The sequence below is a fragment of the Carlito syrichta genome, unplaced genomic scaffold, assembly GCF_000164805.1.
Source record: "Carlito syrichta isolate Samal-C Ts95f unplaced genomic scaffold, Tarsius_syrichta-2.0.1 Scaffold316040, whole genome shotgun sequence".
In the NCBI taxonomy this organism is placed as follows: Eukaryota; Metazoa; Chordata; class Mammalia; order Primates; family Tarsiidae; genus Carlito; species Carlito syrichta.
This window is the reverse complement of record NW_007260136.1, coordinates 477,755-490,789: the sequence shown is the minus strand read 5'-3', so window position 1 is coordinate 490,789 and position 13,035 is coordinate 477,755.

Sequence of the window (13,035 nt, the reverse complement as noted above, 5' to 3'; positions counted from 1 at the left end):
ATGAATTTGCCAGAATGATTCTGCTGTCTGTATACAATCCTATAACATTTATTTTGATATTAAAGAATAAAACCACAAAGAAAAGGATATGGTCATTAATTATGAGGCAAAGTCAGAGTTTATGATATGAATTCTAGATGTTTTATTTGACTTCAACTGAACTTTAAGATGCCTCAAATTGAAGATTGCTGTCTTCATTTCACTGGAGAAAAGAATAAGAACAAGTAGGTCACAGATCACTGCAGACAAAACAATGTTTTTCAGACTAAAGAAAATTGTGAAAAATCAGACATTTCAATTGGCAAAAGAAAAGAATACCTGTTGATGGTCTAAGATTGCCAGGAACAATGAGCATCTCACATTGGCTTAGGGGGCACCATTATTTGCTTCCATTTGGGCTCACAGTTCTGAGACTATTTGTGAATGTGCTTGAAAATGTATTTTCATGTACCTATTTCCTTCTCTTGGGCTCTGATCCTGGGGTGAAACTCAGTGCCTCAAAGAGTGAATTGATAGTCTACCTCTACACTGCCCTATTACCACCAACCTCATTCATGCTCAATCTGACATGTTTTATAACCCGTTAGCAAAGGGAGGAATCTTCCTCAGTCCTGCAAAAATTTTAAGCAGAAAGTTTAGGGATTGGAAAACTACCATGATGGCAGTGCAGAAATCTTCCTTTTGATCTGCACATTAACTATTCTGGCCATGCCCAGGACTAAGACTATGTGGTGATATTAAAAAACAAAACAAATAAACAAACAAACAAGAAAACAGGTCCTCAATTCAGAGAATTACTATATACTTGGCTTCCCTAGTTCACTTTGTCAACCCATAAAGTGATAACCACAGTCATAAATTGAGTACCTTATGGGCCTCAGGCACTATACTGTGTGCTTTACGTACATTTAATCATAAAAACAACTCTGTAAGTTATTACCCTCATACAGAAAGGGAATTTGAGAAAGAAAGCTGGTTTCGTTTTAAGCTTATTATTGTAGACAATGAAATGAAGTCAATTATGTGAAATCTATATAGATGATATTTACCTCACATACACACTTTTTGTGTACTAGAGACCATAGGAATAATTAAATGCCTTGGAAGACTTACTTGCCAAGTCCAATGTTTATTCTAAGTGCCAGGAATTTCTTGTCAGTGCTTTATTCCCTTTAAATTTATTTATATAAACACAAACACATAGTAATGTTTAGAACATCATTGACTCAGCATGCTGTCAAGAAACACAGTGGTAACTTGGGGTGGATCTATTTTCTTGCATTTGGTTTGCAAATTTCTATATGTTATTTCAAACCATTCAGGTTTTTCAGTTTCTTGAGGACTAAGAAGTATCTTGGTGTCCTCTGTAACTTAGAAGTCTGTCTCACTGTTGTGTACAAAATAAACAATTTTCAAATAAGCACTAAGAATCAGAGTCATAGTCATTATTTCTGCAGAACAACAGTGACCTTGTCTTCAAGAAGATGGAGAAAAAAAACCATGGAACTTTATTTCTTCAAGAGTAAGGAGAAAACTTCACAGTTGCTTTCATGTTCCCTTTAGGAAAACACAAAGCTATGATGAATGGCTTTCTTTTAAACTAATGATCACTAAACTCAAGTCAGCATTTAATATCACCTAGAAACTCTACTAGATTCCCTGGCCCATTCAATTTGTCACTCTTTTGAAGTCGACAACTAAAATTTTCTTCTCTCTACTCAGACTTCCTGCACTTTTTCATCCATCCTAAATCCCAGCTGGTGATTTTTTCCCTATTTCATGGGGAATAGAGAAGTATTGGGAAAATGTGCATAAGCTTCCATGGCTGCATATTCCCAGCCCTCTAAACTGCTTTCTTACATTCTGCCTTCCTTTCTGTTCCTATTTGACACAACTCCTCCCTTAAGCTCATGACTTATTCCAACTGCCTATACAACTCTGCTACTTGTATAATAGGCATCTCCAGACCAGAGTGTTCAAAACACCTCTTTTTTTTATCTGCAAAGTGTTACTTCACCATGGCCTTCCTAGTGTTAGTAAATGGAAACTCACTGCCTCCAGTTGTCTAAGCCAGATATTTTTTGTTGACTTCGTTTTCTTTCTCCATACCAGACCTCACAATAGCATATAGTCAGATCATGTTTAAAATTATTGTCTATTGTCTATTGAGAATCTATTAAAATTATTTTCTATTAAAACTTTGCAGATTAAAAAGAGGTGTTTTGAACAGACTGATCTGGAGATGCTTATTATACAGGTAGCAGAGTTGCATAGGCAGCTGGAATAAATCATGAGTTTAAGAGAGGAGTTGTGTCAAATAGGAACAGGAAGGAAGAAAGAATATAAGAAAGCAATTCAGATATTGTCTATTGAGAATCTGCTATCTTCACTGTGACCACTCTGATAGAAGTCGCTCTTTGCTCTTATTTATTTTACTGTAGTAGACTTGCTCTTGTGAGTCCCTAACTCCCCAGTTTTCTGTTGCAAATAGAGAAGACAGAACAGCACCGTTAAAATTTACATCAAGACGTGTCAACCTTCTACTTAAAACTCTACAATAGCTTTTCTTGTCGTTTAGAACAAGGCTGATACTTAGTTTTGAAAGTTTTTCCAAGTTCTATTCTAAGTTCAACCCTTAACCCATCTACCTCCTTACTTCTGTAGCCTCACTCACATTCCCTCCTGAAAAAGGTGTTCCATGGAGTTCACATTATACTCATAAGAATGGTCTCTCAATTATCAATTGGATATTCTGATACAAGATTATGCTCAAATTCAGAACAGGAAGCATTCATTCTGAAACTTTGTCATATACCTTATAAATATAAAGTTTTTAAATTTTTTCTTCTGGTTTTGGATCAGTCTTAGCCCTACCCAATAATCTAAATTTATGCTTTGGAGGCCTATTTTTAAGGACCATTATATAACTGGTTATTGAAGACCTATTCCCATTAGCAAGCATGGGTTAGAAACAGATACTCCACTGGTATTTATTATTTCAAATTCAATATACTTGGAGTATAAGCAAAGCCCTGGTGGTGGGTTCAGGTAGCAGTCTCTTCAGTCTACTTGTTTTACAGGTCAATGCTGTTTGATTAAGTTCTTTATGGGTGTATGTATGACCTAGTTTCTGATACCTAAAAAATGTAAAGTCTGATCTTGATGGTTTAGGTGTTGTTTGCTTTTCCTTAACACATTTAAAAAGCTATGAAAACTCAAGCCTGTAATCCCAGCACTTTGAGAGGTTGAGGTAAGGGGATTGCCTGAGCCCATGGGTTTGAGAACCGCCTGGCCAACTTGGAAAGACCTCATCTCTACAATAAATGAAAAATTAACAGGGCATAATAGCACACGCCTGTAGTTCTGGCTAATTTGGAAGGTGAAGGTGGAAGGCTCACCAGAGCCCAGCAGGTCAATGCTGGGGTGGCCATGAGTGTGCCACTTCACTCCAACCTGGGTGACAGAATGAGACTCCAGCTCAAAAAAAAAAAAAAAAAAAAAGCAATGACAAAATATTGTCCTTTCTCTTCTAGTGATACTCTTAAGAAAAGACTTTTGGGAAGAAATAAGATGACCATGATGGAGCCACAGATTGGCACCTCTCTCACTGAGCAAGGCAGAGAGTAGGGACCCAGCTGTTGATAAACAGAGATACCTCGAACACCTTTGGACAATGAAACACACTGCACCCAGCAAATGTCTTTTTGAACACATAGAGACCAGAAAGCAACAGCAGATGTAGGAATCCACACAACCCATCCTCTATCATGCACCAGGCTTGCCCTGCCAGGTGGATAAAAGTGGGTGAGTGAGCCAAACATACTTTGGAATTGTTCACCCCCTCCCAGCCATGTGTGGGTCATTGGCTCCATCTGGGAGGAGTCCTAGGAAGGGTGCAGTAGAGGGCAACTGCAGACCAAGCAGAAGGGAAGAAAAACCTGTGCTGGGTCAGCAACTGTGAGCACAGCTTCCTGCCAGGTGGGTGGTGGTTAGGCAGGGAGGGCCCACCTACACAGTGAACTGGGCAGATGTGTCTTGCCAGTAGTTGGTGGACATCTCCTTAGCCAGATCGGAAAAAACTCCCTCCAAGCCCTGTGTTCCAGCAGGGCAGAACCCACTCCCTTCTCTGCAGCAGAGAACACGCTCTATTTCAAGAGTGGAGTGCAGACCTGAACAGAAAGGGCATGATAAAAAAGACACCTGAGGGCTTTCTCCGTGGGATGACTCCATAAACAGCAGACAGAGACCCATATTCCCCACAGGGTACTAGCAGTGGAGGCTGAAACCTGGTCCAGTTAGATTAGCAGCAGAAGAGAAATTCTTCAGTGACAGAAACTGACCATAAGGTGGAGTAAGGAGCAGATGTGAATGCCTCTTTCTCTCTCACTGAGTGACCGCATGTTGAATCATAGAAAGGACTTGACTGGGGTAGGTGGCTCAGTCTGTAATCCCAGCACTTTGGGAGGTCAAGGCGACTGGATTTCCTGAGTCCATGGGTTCAAGACCAGCCTGGACAACTTGGCAAGACCTCATCTCTACAATAAATAAATAAATAAATAAATAAATAAATAAATAAATAAATAAATAAAATAGCCAGGCATGGTAGCTGCACATGGTAGCACATACCTGTAGTTCTGGCAACTTGGAAGGCTGAGGTGGAAGGATCACACAGTCCAGCAGGTTGACACTGGGGTGGCTGTGAGTGTGCCATTGTACTCCAGCCTGTGTGACAGAATGAGACTCCAACCCAAAATAAATAAATAAGTAAAGGACTCTAGAATACAGGGCAATTGAATAGCTTCAGAACATCAAATCAAAATAGAAAGTATAGAGAGCAAAGAAAGATCTTTCAAATAAAGAAAAATCAACAATAACAAAAAAACACATGCAACTCCCAAACTACTAGAGATAACACCTGAAAAAACAGCTAGCAGAGTGTAAACAATGAAAATCCCTAGGAATGGCTGGCCCCAGATGACAGATTCAGAGATTGAATGGAAAAAAATGGGCAGGAAACATAAGAAACTAGAAGAAGAACTCACTGAAATTGTGCAGGAAGTAAAAGTGGAGTTGGCCAATTAAAAAAAAAAGCCCATTTTGCGATCATGGAAATGAAAAACTTCATCCTGGAAATTAAGAACACTGTAACAAGCATGGGTGCAGGGTTGGCCAGGCCTTAGGAAAGACTCTCAGAGCTTGAAGACTAAAATATGAAATTAACCCAGTCTGTAAAATCATAGGAAATAAGCTCAAAAAGAAGGAGCAAAACTTTCAAGAGATGTAGGACTATGTCAAGAAGCCAAATTTATGCGAATTGGTATCCCTGAAGCAAAAAGGGAGACAGAAAACACCATGGAAAAAAACATTCCATGAGATCATTCAAGAAAACTTCTTATATTCCGAGAGAGATGTCCATTCAAGCAAAAAGATTCCCACAAGGTATCAATGAGAAGAACATCCCCAAGTCATATAGTAATCTGTCACCACAAAATAAGCATGAAAGAAAAATCCTAAAGGCAGAGAGATAGGTTAGACTATCTATAAGGGAAGCCCATCAGAATTGCTCCAGAGTTACCAGCAGAGGCATTATAAGCCAGAAGAAAATGACTTATATTTTTTAAACATTTTTAGAGATAAAACAATTCCAGCCAAGACTTTTATGCCCTGCCAGGCTAAGCTAATCAGTCCCATTCAATCCTTGAGAAAATATGCAACCTCTAGACCAGCTTTTCAGGAGACATTTAAGAGGGGATAGAACATAGCACATAAAAGGATGGTATAATGTATCACAAAAATACTGGCAAGCACAGAGTTAACAGAACATATCGAGCACTCACAAAAATGAAAATATACACATATACAAATACAAAAGGAAAAAGTCACCCCTTATAAGCACTATGACAAGGATAAACTCCCACCTTTCAAGAATCAATCTAAACATGAATGGACTAAATGTACCATTGAAGAGACAGAGTGGCAAGGATGAAAAAGCATGATCCAGCAATCTGCTGCCTTCAGGAAATTCATTTCACTGCAAAGAACACTCATAAACTCAGAATAAGGGCTGGAAGATAATCTTTCAGGTAAACAGAAAACAGAAGAGATGGGGTAGAGCTATGCTGATATGAGATAAAGCAGTCTTCAAACCATCAAAAGACAAAAGGACAGTAAAATGACACCACATAATAACAAAAGACTCAATCCATCAGCAAGACATTTCCATCTTAAATATATATACATCCATCACTGGAGCACCAAGTTTTATAAAGCAACTACTAGGTATTCTAAGAGAGGACACTGATTTTCACATAATTATAGTTGGAGAGGTAAATACCCCACTAACAGCTTTAGATAGATCATCAAGGCAAAAAACCAACAAGGAGATCCAGAAATTCAACTCAACACTCAATCAAATAGATTTAATAGACAGCTAGAGAACACTCCATCCTACCTGTATGGAGTATGCATTCTACTCATCAGCACATGGAACATACTCCAAGATCAATTACATTTTCAGACATATATCAATGACGAACACATTTTAAAAAATTGAAATAATATCACACATGTTTTCAGATCACAGTGAAATAAAAATAAGTGTCACCACAAACAAGATTCCCTCAAAACATACAAAGACATAGACACTAAACAACATACTGCTGATTGACTTCTGGGCCAACAAGGAAGTAAAGACAAAATTAAAAATATTCCTGAAAACAAACGAAAACAAAGACACATCTTATCAGAATCTCTGGGATAACATGAAAGCAGTATTAAGAGAAAAATTTCTAACATTGCACACACACACACATCAAGAATGATCACAGGTAGACAGCCTAATGTCACAAGTAAAGGAGCTGGAATTCAAGATCATGTAAACCCTAACTTTAGTAGAAGAATCCAGATCAAAAAGATAAAATCACAATTGCAGGATATAGAAGACAAAAATATCACAGAAAGGATCAACAAGACAAAAAACTGGTTATTTGAAAGGATAAATAAGATTGATAGACAATGAATTAATCAAATAGATTTAATTATTAAATGGCCAGATTGACTTTAAAAAAGTGTGTGTGTGTGGGAAAGTTCAAATAAACACAATCAGAAATGCAAATGCAAAAAGTAAAGTCACAACTGACCCTAAAGAAATTCAAAAGATCATCAGTGATTACTATACAAACCTGTGTGCAAGTAGACAAGAATACCTAAAGGAAATGAAGGACTTTCTAACATCACACAACCTCCCAAGGTTGAAACAAGAAGAAACTGAAAGTCTAAATAGACCAATAACAATCCAGGAAATCAATTAAATCATAAGAAATCTCCCCACCAAAAATATTCCTGAATCAGATGGTTTCCCAGCTGAATTCTATAAGACATACAAGGAGGAGTTAATATCAGTCTTATTGAAAGTATTCCATGCATTTGAAAATGACAGAACTCTCCCAAACTCATTTTATGAAGCCACCATCATACTGATGCCCAAACCCGGCAAAGATCTAGCAAGGAAAGAGCATTATAGGCTAATCTTCTTGATCATGGATGAAAACATTCTAAACAAGATTCTATAAAATTGGATCCAACAACAAATCACAAAGATCGTCCACCATGACCAGATGGGCTACATTCCTGTGATGCATGGCTGGTTCAACATTCATAAGATTAGAAATGTAATTCAGGGGAGTGGGGAAAGACAGTGGCTGAGTCAGTCAGACAGTGCGAGTTCTGGTGTGAGTGAGTATATGGAAAATGTTGTGTACTGTGCTGGAGAGCTAGTGGGCGTGCAAGTAGCTGACTAGTGAGGGCTAGGGAGTTAGCAACCAGGGCTCTTCTAGTGCAGTGACTGGTGCCACAGCTGCTGGGCTTGGACCCTAGTGATTCCTGTGTACCATTTTCTTCTTTGGAGTTCAAAGAACTCCAAATCAACAAAACCGTTCCTGGGAAGAAAATGCTGGCAGAGACTGTCTAAGTGGGGGCTTGTGAGCAAGTGGCCAGGCCCCTGTTGCAATAGGTGGTGCTGCAGTTTCTCTGCTTGGTCCCTGGCCCTTTTTAGAAAAAACAGCGAGCACCATTTTTTAAAAAAATGGACACAAGTTTTCCTGTGAAAAGCTGTAGGGAGAGACTATCACCCCAAGTTCTCCCTCACCATTGACAGGAGAAGACAGCAGACTCCAGGCTTTGCCTCACCATTGTTGGGAGCCAGCCATGGAGGCCCACTGAGCGTTAGGGATCAGGAAGGGCCATTGACCCCGAGACCACTAGGATGCATTTGGGAGCTATTGACCCCATTTCTTCCCCCTTTCTACTCAGCACTAACCAGATTAAGCTCCTGTGAGCTCAAAACATAAAAACTCTGAGACCAGGATGAACACAAGCTAACTTTAGAAGCTCATTGCTCCCATTCTTCCACAAACTGCAGTTTTGGCTTTCACACAACTTATAATTCAAACTTGTGTCACATCTAAGAGCCTTAGTATTGGTCACAGGCTTCTGGGTCATGATCTTAGGATTTATTGAAGGTGTAAATTGTAGAATACAGTTTTAGAAGACAGCCATTTTGTTGAAAGAATGTGGTTGGGTTACTTGCAGGTAGCCCACTGTGAACTTTGGACTGGGCCACATTCCAAACATTCTGGGATGGGCCACTTTCATTTGTAAAGTAAATACTTAAGCTTCTATAGAATTGTTTAACTTGGCATAAATCAATCAGTTTAGGATGAAAAAGGTTTATAGAATATGTCAGTCACAGATTAGGTTATCCTTTGCTATGGAATTTTAAGATTATCATATGAAAAGGGTTTAAAGGCAATCATTGATTAAGTTTTCATGGATTAAGGTTTCTGCTGGGTGGGGGATGCCCTTCCCACATCTGACTTTGTGTATAAAAGACCCGTTGTAATTCCCAATAACACACATCGCTTCTGCACTAGACTGGAGTCCAGTCTCTTTCTTTCTCTCTCTCTCTCTTTCTCTCTTCTTCCCCCTAATTGCCGACGCCATCTCCACCTTTGGGGTACCTTGAACCCGGCTGAAGCTGGTCTCCGGCACACCATCTCAGCACCTGGCAGGGTACTGGCAGCAGGGGCTGTGGAGAGAGTCCAGAGGCAAAGTCCCACAGAAGAGGACAAGAGAGGCACACTACCACCATCTTGAAGGCGAGGCAGGAAAGTGCACTGACTTGCTCACCACAGAGCAGCAGACCTGATCTCTGTGACTCGCTGATCAACTACTCAGGGATTGATCATGACCCAGTGGGAATATCCGGAAAGCACAAACTTCAGAGGGACCTGACAGTGCTGAGTTCTAGGCACCCCAACTCGATTCAGTTGCGGGACAAAGGATGTGGCCAGAAAAGGATGAAGAAGGACTCCAAAGAGATCTGATGAGTCCAGGGCTGACCCAAACCTCCTCCTCACCAGCAATCCTCTGAATGTCAGACACACATAGCTGGGCCATAACCAAGAAGGACGAACACAGGAGAGGCTGGACATCAGTCACAATAGGAGAACTCCATTCCAGGATAGACCTGGCTGGGGCATCCCTTGTGAGTACATACTTGTGGAAGAGAAAACCCTGCACCTTCCCACTGGAGGAGATCTCCCTGACCATATGAGAGTGGAAGGGGAGGACTGCAGCTCCACTCACCTCCACTAGGTGAAAGAGGTGGTTCTGAAGGAGAGACCTGATTAGAGGAACAATTGCAGAACCTGCCACAAAAGGGCAGATTTTTTTTAATTTTTAATTTTTAAAAAATTAAAAAAAATTCTTTGACTGTTTGCTTGTTAGTTTATCTATTTTTAAAAGAATACCTTTCCTTTGTGCATGAATGTGTATGTGAGGGTTGGATCTGCATCCCCCTAATTTTTTTTCTTTTACTGTTTCTTTCTTCTCTTATTTGTTGTTTTCTGTTTTTGTGTGTATATGAATAATTGAGTGTTCATTTTCAATTTTGTTGTTGCTTTTAGTTTGTTTTTGCTCTTTTGTTCTTCTGGGGTCTTTTATTCTCATTTTTTATACTTTAAGGTGTGTGTCATTATAAGCATGAGGGTTTGATCTGAATTCCTTTTTTCCCCCAGTTCTTCTGTTTTTCTACTCTATTCACTTTGTGCTAGGCATGTGTATGTGTGTGCATGCGTGTGCACGTGTGTGTGTGTGTGTGTGTGTTTAGTTTTCTTAGTTTTTTTGTTGTTTGTTTTGTTACACTTTGTTGCTATTCCAGTTTGTTTTAGGGTGTGTGTATGTCTCTGTGTGTGTGTTCAATTGTTTTTTGCATTGGTTTCTGCTTTGTCATATAGAGTGGTGCTGGGGAATTGGTCTCAGTGAACACATACCCCAATAAGTGAACAATGTAATTTGCAAGTAGTTTCTGATTCCTAGTGCCCCATCCCCTACTTTATTTGAATTTCAAAAGTTACAAGAGACAGCAAAGCTTCCCATTCACCATACTATTTAAATTGGAACAAATCCAAAGCCCAGATCAGGGAAGCATAGAGAACTGAGCAAACATCAGAAGGGAAAGCCTCTCCCACTGACACTCAATAACAGAACTAAAGAGAAAAACAAAATATATGTCGCAAATGAGGAAAAACCAAAGGAAGACCACAAGCAATTTCAAGTGTGCCAAAGACAAAGCTCCCAAAAAATCAGACCTTGGTGCCCAAACAATGGAAATCACCAAAAACTGGACTCAGAATATGACAGGGATTAGGGAATAGATGAAAAGAGTGAATAAGACACAAGAAAGACAAGATATAACACTGAAAGAACTTGTAACAGATTTTGGCAATAAAAAATTTAATCAAGGAAATAAATAGCAAGATGATGCACATGAGAAGCAAAATTAATCTAGCTGAAGAAAGAATCTCAAAACTTGAAGACCAGAACATGGAATTAACCAGATCTGTAAAAATCATAGATGACTCAGAAAAAAAGAATAAAGCCTACAGGAGACATATGATTATATCAAGAGACTGAACCCATGCCTGATTGGTATCCCAAAAGAAGGAAGAGAAATGGAGAACAACTTGGAGCAAGTATTCCAGGAGGTAATCCAAGATAACTTTCCATGTCTCACCAGAGATGTGACCAGCCAAGAACAAGAGTTACAGAGAACTCCCACAACATCGAATGAGAGGACCAACTCATAGACACATTGTAATTCACCCACACAGGGAAGGCACACACACAAAAAAATCCTAAAGACAGCAAGAGAGAAAGGTCAGACTACCTACCAGGGAAAACCAATCAGAATAACAGCAGACCTATCAGCAGAAACACTACAAGCAAGAGAAACTGGAGCCCTATATTCAAGGTCCTCAAAGATAAACAATTTTGACCAAGAATTTCCTATCCAGCCAAGCTCAGCTTCATCAGTGATGGAGAATTAAAATCCTTCCCAGACATCTAATCCCTAAGTGATTATGCAACTTCCAGACTAACTCTACAGGAGACACTTAAAAAGGTATTAAGCACAGAAGAAAGAAAAAAAATGACCACATACTTCCAAGAGAACAGCAGAGCACAGATTCAACAGAGAATACAGTGCAACAAGAAATTTGAAAACACACACATACATCAACCCCAAAGCCAAAAGAAAACAAGCAAACAAAGAAAACAAGCAAACAAAGAAAAAACTTTATAAGAACCTCATGACAGCAATAAACAATCACATTTCAATAATCAGCTTGAATGTTAATGGACTAAATGTAACACAGAAAAGATACAAATGGCAAACTGGATAAGAAACCATGACCCAATTATTTGCTGCATCCAGGAGACTCAACTCACTACAAAAGATACACACAGGCTCAAAGTTAAAGGATGGAAAATGAGTTTCCAGGCAGATGGATCACAAAAGAAGGCAGCAGTTGTGATCTTAATATCACACAAAACAACCTTTAAGCTGTCAACAAACAAAAAATGATGAAAAAGGACACTACATAAGATAGAAGTTTCTATTGATCAACAAGAAATATTCATGCTAAACATATATGTACCCAACACAGGAGCACCAGCATTTATTAAAAAAACTACTAAGCAAACTAAAAAAAAAAAAAAAAAAAAAAGGACTTTAACACTATTATAGCAGGGGACTTTAATACCCCACTATCAGCCCAAGATAGATTAGTGAGGCAAAAAGATGAACAAGGAGATCCATTCAACTAATTCGACTTAATAGATACCTACAGATTATTTCACCCAATAACCACAGAATATACATTCTACTCATCACCACACGAAATGTACTCCAAGATTGATCACATCCTTGGCCATAAATCAAGTATGAACAAATTCCATAAGGTTGAAATCTTGCCATGCACATTCTCAGACCACAGTGGAATAAAAATAAATATCTACACCAACAACATTTCTCCAAAGCCCACAAAGATGGACACTAAACAGCACGATGCTGAAAAACTACTGGGTCAACACCAAAATCAAGGAAATTAAACAATTCCTGGAAACAAATGAAAATGAAGAAACATCTTGCCAAAACATCTGGGATGTCATGAAAGCAGCTCAAAGAGGGGAATTTATATCTCCATGAGCACACATAAAGAAAATGGAAAGATCAGAATTTGAGAGTAACAAATCACCTAAGGGAGCTGGAAAGAGAAGACCACCAAAACCCTAAATTTTGCAGAAGGAAAGTCCAAATATGGGACATAGAAGACAAAAGTATCATAGAAAACATCACCAAAATAAAAAGCTGGTTCCTTAAAAGAATTAACAAGATTGATAGACCCCTAACTGGAATGATCAAGAAAAAGGGAAAAAAAGCCCAAATAAAAACAATCAGAAATACAAAAGATCAAATTACAACTGACCCTGAAGAAATACAAAAGATTATCAGAGATTACTATGTATATGTATAAGGAAACAAACTTGATAAATGAAATGAAGGACTTTCTGACATCACACAACCTCCCCAGACTGTAACAAGAAGACATTGGGACATTAAATAGATCAATAACAACCTAGGAAATTGACTCTGTTAAATGAAAATTACCTACCAAAAAAAACCCTGGACTGGAT